The 8397-nt window shown below is 24.9% G+C and overlaps 1 long non-coding RNA gene across 1 annotated transcript; it reads right to left on the bottom strand.

Annotated features, from left to right (window-relative positions):
- Positions 1–1286: 1286 nt before the first annotated feature.
- On the bottom strand, positions 1287–5336 carry LOC122511357. The gene is made up of 3 exons (XR_006302506.1): positions 5227–5336; positions 5053–5117; positions 1287–1742 (listed from the first exon to the last, which is right to left on the bottom strand). It is a non-coding gene; the product is annotated as an uncharacterized LOC122511357 (long non-coding RNA).
- Positions 5337–8397: the final 3061 nt, after the last annotated feature.

The following is an 8397-nucleotide window of genomic DNA, read 5'->3' as shown; positions in this document are numbered from 1 at the left end:
GAAAATTTGAAATTTTCATTCTTTTCACTAACAATTCTGTAGAATTAATTTTTTTGAAAAAGTTTAATTGAATTTTTTTTTAAATTATTTAAAGTTTTTATTTTCTAATATATATATTATTTTAATTGAAGAAATTCCGAATAATCGAAATTTCGTAAAATTGAATTGGGAGCGTTCACAAATGATGTCACGCTTTTGGGGGTAGGGGGGGGGTCTCTACTAAACGTGACACAATGTATTTTTCTCATGTGAAATTGCAAAAATTGCATGACAGGGGGGAGGGGGGTCTATAATCTCCAAAAATTGCGAACTCATTTAATATTCAATAAATTATCAATTTTTTATCAATTTTTTTTTCAATTTCAATTATTAATTATTATTAATTATTATTAATTATTTTTTTCAATTTTTTTATCAATTTTTTTTATTATCAATTTTTATTAGAAAATTCTGCAAGAATTCAATTATTTAAATAAAAAAATAAATAATTTAATGAGTAATTTAATGTTTTTGAAAATTGAATTCTCATAAAGAATTTTATCAACAAATTTTTAAATAATTAAATTCTTTCGGTGAATTTTAATGAAATTATTAAGACGAATTGAAATTCTGCGATGAATTTGATTATTTTAAAAAAATAATTAAATTCCTAAAAAGAATTTTATTAATTATCGAAAATAATAATTTTTTTGTAAAGAATGAAATTAAGTTATTTAAAATAAATTATTGTTACAAATGGAAAAAATTTAATGTTTTGTATTAGAATTCGTGGTAATTTTCCTGACTTTTCTGGCATTTAATCTTTAAACAAAATTAAATAGAAAATGAAAATTTACTCTTAGGTGATAAAATGTCCTTTTTAATATAATTTTGTGTCTTGTAATATTCACGGAACTTTCTGACAAAGAAAACTTTATTTTTCATACTAAAGATGGAAAATTTTTTGAAAATTTTTAACAACTTGAAACAATTTGAATTAAAAATAATGAAAATTACGTTTTGAATCTCTTGAGTGAAAAATAAACTTTGTCAGGACCGAACCGATTAATATTTTATTTTAATTTTTGGTCTAAACTGCAACTTAAAAATAAAAATCTTCTTACGATCTCTTGATGTTGGGTACAAAAGAATTTTTCTTTTAATTATAAACTTAAGAAATTAATTTCAATTTATCGTTTATAAATTTCAATTACAAAGAAATTTGTAAAATTGTAAAGAATTTTAAATTGTAAAAATATGTAATAAACTGAACAGATAAGTTAAATAATATAAAATCTTACTTGGAAAACTTTACTTCCTGCAAAAAGGTCTCCTTCAGTTGAAATGTGAATCATTCCAGAGCAGAAGCGACGTGAAAATTAACACTATTATCACCAAGTCCGAAAATAGTCCATCCAGGTTTCCAAAAGATAACAGCAGCTTGAAAATTTGTAGTTTTTTCCTCTATTTACACAAAAATTGGTCCATCCATGTTTCCAATTAAAGAAATGCAGCGTCAAAATTCGTAGTTTTTTTCTCCGTTCGCACAAACAACACTGAGTCCATTCATATTTCCATTAAAATACACTTTTTCCAATCGTTTCAGTAAAAGCGGGATAAAAATAAACACTTTTTTCCATCATGTCCGAAAATATAAGTCCATTAAAATTTTATCGAATCGAATTAATAAAAGCTGCGTGTGACTCTTGGCAGATTTTTCCCTGTGTCCATATTCGCATTTCCTCGTGCAAGTAAAATTGTACCTACAAAAAACGATTTGTGTATATTTTGCATAATTAAAATTGCAAATTTACGAATTCAACGAAATTGATTTAAGATTGATGAAATTAAGAGGCGACAAATTTACTGCTTTAATTACAAAAAATCAAAATGTAAATTTTATGGGAATTCAACTTTTAATAAGATTTATTATTTAAAACATTTTTTTTATATGATGAGATTTTAATAAGATATTCATTTTTAAATAAATACGAAAGTTAATTTTTAAGTAAATAATAATTAAAGATGACCGCGAGTTATAAAATCATTTACAATTTAATTATTATTTACAAGAATTTTGAACTAAAATTCTTCTTTAAATCGATTATATTTAATAATTTTTGGGAAAATTTCTTTGACAATTTTCAAATCCATTTATTTACAATATTCAATTATTCCTAAATTCTTTAATTAAATAAATATTAGAAAATAAAAACTTAAAATAATATTTAAAAAATTCAATTTAACTTTTTCAACAAAATTAATTTTAAAATTCAATTATTTTTAAAAATTCACGCTGCACTGCTTTTAATATTCAATTATCATCTAAAATTTTAACTTAAAATTAATTTTTAAATCAATTTTTATTAGAAAATTCTACTAGAATTCAATTAAAATTAAAATTAAAAAAAATTTTAATTAAAAATTAATATTAAAAATAATTGAAATTCTGCGATAAGTTTTATTATTTGTGAAAATAATCGAATCCCTAAGAAGAATTTTATTACTTTTGAACAATATTTAATTTTTGCAAAGAATATTATTACTCTTGAAAATAATAAACTTCTGCAATAATTTGTAACTTTTGAAAAATTTGAATTTTTTTCGTGTTTTTAAATAAACATCTATAAATCCATCATTTTAAATAATTTTTGAAAAAGTTCTTTAAGAATTTTCAAATTCATATGTTTTGTTTACTTGAAATAATTTTAAAGCAATTAATTAATTCAAATTTTCAAAGATTTCAATCTGAAACCTTTTCAAAATTTAATTATTTTTAAAAATAATTTAAATTTTGTCAAAAATTTTATTAAAAGTTTTAAAAATAATTGAATTTCGGAGAATTTAATTATTTCTAAAGATAGTTGAAATTTTGACGAGAATTTTTTTGATGAATCAATAAGTACGGACTTTACGGATCTTTTTAAAAAAACGGATTTTTACGGGATTATGGACCTAGTTCGAGCCCTGCTATTTTATAATTTACAAAATTAGCCAAAATTATAACTGAAATCAGGAATTCTGCAGCGCAAATCTTTCGAAATAAATCATTAAATTTTCGATGATAGAAATATCTCTGTGTGTAAAAAAGTGAAATTTATAATATAGAAACGTTAATTTTAAATAATAATGTAGACTATAAATAAGAATATGTAGAATATAAAATTAAAATATGAAATAAATCATTCAGTTAATTTAAAGAATTCGAAAAGTGGATGTACCTTAATTACTTTTTCCCAGTTTTCGTTATCTATAATATTAAATTTGATTTTTCGATTTATAATTCTATAAATAATAACGTAAATCTTACCTTTTGCAAAAAGGAATTTTTCTATGTATAAAAAATAATTTACAATTAGAAATAAAAAGAGAAGAATAGAAATTAAGTGTAGAAATTATAGTAGAAAAATTATTACAGAAAGGGAGGATAATTTTCCAGAGGTTCCGAGAGAAAAATGTTAATTATAGAATAGACGAACACCAGACGACAGGAGGATAACCAAAAGAAGAAGATGAGACATTGATGTTAAAAGAAGGGAAAAGATTTTGGTCGTAAGAAGACAGACAGTGGTCATAGATCTTTAGAAACCGCGATCTGCCCCGCGATTCGCATATATGCGAATAAGAAGCAATGGGGCTGCTTATATGTTGGTGGTGGTCGAGGTGGAGAAGCTGGACAGGAGTATAAACAAGAGACGGTTCTCGGCCACCCAGCTAGCCTTCTCTCTTTCTCGGTCCTCTTTTCAGCCGGAATTCGGCCCAGGGCTCGCTCGCTCGCTCGATATTCAAACTAATAAATTAGAAGTCGCGCTACGCTCGGCCTCAACGTATATGAATCATCAAAACAATGGAATGCAGACTAAGATGGCGCCTCCGTCTATATATCGAAGCACACACGGCTCCCTGACAGTCTGTCCATCCATGCGCCAGAATATTAAACCTTTCTTTTGTTTTATAGAAAAAAACAGAGGTTCTCATTGATCTTTCCATCTCATTGACTATAACCAATGCGAATTTACATCACTAATTACCGCAGCTCTCGAAAATCTTTCTGAAATACATCAAGGGAAACTTTATGTACACCGCCGGCTCGCGTGGACGGTGTATACATATATACAATTAAACGCATATTGAAATATTTTATCAAATATTGAAATATTTAATCAAATATTTACATATTCAATCAAATATTTACATATTTCATACCAAATATTGAAATATTTAATCAAATATTGAAATATTTTACCAAATATTAATATTTTAATTCAAATAATATTACGATTTGTATATTCACATTGTATTTTTTCTCAATTAAAAGCATTTCGAAAAAAAATTATTAAGTTTCTGTTAATAATATTCGAATAAAAATGAAAATATCAACAAAATATTTAAAAATTTATTAACAGGAAAAATAACCTATTAATAAAAATAAATAGAAATTTTCTCTAAAAGAAATTATTAAAAATAATAATAATAACCTAACAATAAAATTGAAATTTTCTGTAAAAAAAATGATTAATAAAATTATTCCTGCGGAAAATAACCTAAAAAATTCGGATAGATGAAATTATTTAAAAATAAATATTACTTATTGCTGGATAAAATAACCTATGTAAATAAAAAAAATAAAATAAGTTTCTAAAAAAAAGATTAATAAACTTATTGCTGGGGAAAATAACCTATAAATAAGAAAAATAATAAATAAAATAATATTTTTTCTAAAAAGAAATATTAATAATACTTTTTGCTCCGGAAAATTGCCTATAAACAATATAAATAGAAATGAAATTATTAAAAAATAAATATTAAACTTGTTGTTGGATAAAATAACCTATGAATAAGAATAAAAATGAAATAATTTTTCTGAACAAAAAAATTAAAAACTAACTTATATTCCTGGGGAACATAACTTAAAAATATCAAGGAAAGAAATTAACCTTTTTTTTTGCCAAAAATATGCAAAAACAAGTTAATTTTGACATAAAGACTAAAAAATATTTCATCAATTTGCATATTTAGTACATTTAGTATGTTTAGTACAATAAAAAAGAATAAAATGGAAAAAAAATTTACCATGTGCCACGGGGAGCTGCTATGACGCCATCTCAAGAATTGAGTAAATCTCCACAAATTTGTACCTAGAACATAATATTTATACATTAAAAGAAACGGATCGATAAATATTGACTTTTTCCGAGTAAATTAGTTACATTTTATTACAAAAACGAAGAAAAATCAATGAAATACCTTCAGCACGATCTTTTCGCTGCGCCACAGGAAATCCAAAATGTCTGCCCTTTCGAGCATTTCCACCAAAGTTCGTTACTTCCTTCTTGTCGCTTTGAAACCGGAAATGAAACTTTCGACACAATTCACTTGCAGACTTTTTGCCACCAAACTGAATATTAATTGTAATAATTAATAAACATTAGGTATCGAAAATGATATTTATAAATTAAATGAACTTGATAAAAATATTTTCTTTGGTGCAGGCAAAATCGGATAATTATGGGAAAGTAATGTTGATAAATAATGTCCAAGTCTTGACGGTCTTGACAGACTACTCTATTAGTCAAATTAACAACTTTTTTTTATAATAAAATTATTGTTACTTAAAATTTTTTTATAAAGTGAATGATTAGATAAGATTTAGATTGAATTTTTCTTTTTTACGTTACTTAATTATTGAGTAATTAATCACACTTAATTAAATAAATGAAATGAAAATCAGGAAAAATTACAAGTAAATCTACTTTAGTGAAATTCACAACAATTTTGAATACAATTTAATTACCGATGTTTAATTTTCGTAAAAAGATAATTAAATTTTATTCGATTTTTCTTTCTGAAAGTAATTAATTAATTATTCCAAGTGACCGGAAATTCGAATTTGATACTAGCGACATCTGTAGGTCGCTTATGTAAACATACAGCAATTCCGATTCTGCTCGTTCCTCCCGTTCAGTCTTTCCGCCATTTTGTGTTTGACACTCTAACCTCATTTTTTTTTGCGAGACGAAATGGTTGTTGTTATTAATTACTATTGTCTATTATTAGGGAAATTTTGAGAATATTACATGTGTTGTTACAGACCAGTTTGCAGAATATTACAGAATTATTTTTTATGTTTATTGTATTGATTTATTACAAATTGTTTTTCGATTTTAACGAAACTCGTTCTCAATGTGATATAAACTAGTAATTTACACTTGACATTTTGCAATAATTCCATCAACAGTGCGAGAAAATCGCACAGTGTCTTTAAAGGTAAGAAATTTATGTTCTAGAATTCCCCTCTTTTATGGATTATCGAGCAAAAAAAAAAAAAAAAGAAAATTGTAAAGTCAGAATTATTGCCGTATATAAACACTTGCTGCAAGAAAGAGTATAGATTCGATATGGTGACACATTGAAGATGCGGAGTGTAAGAGAAAGAATGACAGAGGTCAAACGATTTAGCCTCGTGGCACGTAGCTGCCGATACTCATCTTCTGGGAACGTTTCTTCTTATATGCGCTTCTTCGTTGTGCGCTCTAAAAAAAGAAAAAAAACAGAAAAATCTCCCCATTGAAAAAAGGAATGAAAATTGTTTTCACGAGGTAAATCTGCGGACATATTACCGCTCTGGTAAACATAATATTCATCTCGGGTCCCGAGGTCACCCGGGCCATCAGCGACTGGAGATGAATGAAAACTAAAACCCGGTCGTCAAGTTTGTGGACGAAGAAACTGAATGGGGAACAAGTTGGTGTAATGCACTCTCTCTGAGCTGAGACTGACCGATTGCGATTCGCGATATTCTCTCCGCACTGGTCATGCCAGTTGACTTATGAGGCAAAATCCAAAACACCACGCAAAGTGTGGGAATATACTCGCCTCATATACGTGCATCAGGAATTTAACTCTTCTTCTTCTTCTTATTCTTTGTCGAGAGAAATTGCGAAATCATTCCGCCGATCATCATTTTAAATTCTCCCCGTTATCTTGCCTTTAAATCGGAGAAATCAAGTTTCAATTTTCAATTGAACAAAATCAGGGTTGCCACAAGTCAGGTGAAGATATTGAATTGGTCAGGAAAATCAGGGATTTTTAATTTCAATTTTAAAAATTTTAACGCAATTCTTTGAAAGAATTAAACTATCTTAATAAATAATAAAATTCTTTTCAGAAACTCAATTATTTTCGATATTCTTTTTTTTAATTCTCGTCAACATTTCAATTATTTTTATAAATAGCAAAATTCAATTATATTCAAGAATATTTATAAAATTCAATTATTTTCATAAATAACAATATTCGTTACAAGAATTCAATTATTTTCAAAATTAATAAGATTCTTCGCAGATATTCAATTATTTTCAAAAAATCTAAAAAAAAATTGTCAACATTTTAATTAGCTTTATAAATGAATAGCAAAATTCTTGGACAAAATTTAATTATTTTCAGGAATTTTAATACAATTCATTGATAAATTCAATTATTTTCAAAAGTAATCAAATTCAATTATTAAAAAATTTTAATTAAATTCATGGCAAAATTTCAATCATTTTGAAAAATTTTTCTTAATTCAACGTTTTTCAATATTCTACTATTTTAATCAAATTTTCCTAAAGAATTCAATTATTAAACAAAAATTTTTTAAAAATTCTCGTCAACATTTCGATTATCTTTATAAATAGCAAAATTCTTCGCCGAAATTTATTTATATTTAGGAATTTTCATACAATTCATTGCTAAATTCAATTATTTTTAAAAGTAATGAAGTTCAATTATTAAAAAATTTTAATAAAACTCGTGGCAAAATTTTCAATTATTTTCAAAAAGTTTTCTTGATTCAACGATTTTAAATATTCTACTAGGTATTTCAATAACATTTTCATAAAAAATTCTATTATTAAACAAAAATTTTTTTAAAAATTCTCGTCAACATTTCAATTATCTTTATACATAGCAAAATTCTTCGCCGAAATTCAATTATATTCAGGAATTTTTATAAAATTCACTGTAAAATTAAATTATTTTCATAAATAACAAAATATTGATTACAAGAATACAATTATTTTCAAAATTAATAAAATTCTTCGCAAATATTCAATTATTTTCAAAAAAATCTAAAAAAAAAAAAATTGTCAACATTTCAATTATCTTTATAATTGAAATACAAAATTCTTCGACAAAATTCAATTATTTTCATAAATAACAATATTCATTACATGAATTCAATTATTTTCAAAAGTAATAAAATTTGCAATTATTAAAAAATTTGAATAAAATTCATTGCAAAATTTCAATTATTTTCAAAAATTTTTCTTAATTCAACGATTTTCAATATTCTACTAATATTTTTAAGAAAATTTCCAAAAGAGTTCAATTATTAAACAGAAATTTCGATAATTAAATTCTTAGCAGTAATTCAAT

The sequence above is a fragment of the Leptopilina heterotoma genome, unplaced genomic scaffold (genome assembly GCF_015476425.1).
Source record: "Leptopilina heterotoma isolate Lh14 unplaced genomic scaffold, ASM1547642v1 Lhet_81, whole genome shotgun sequence".
NCBI classification, from domain to species: domain Eukaryota; kingdom Metazoa; phylum Arthropoda; class Insecta; order Hymenoptera; family Figitidae; genus Leptopilina; species Leptopilina heterotoma.
The sequence above is the reverse complement of the archived record's forward strand: the minus strand, read 5'-3'. Positions and strand labels throughout refer to the sequence as shown.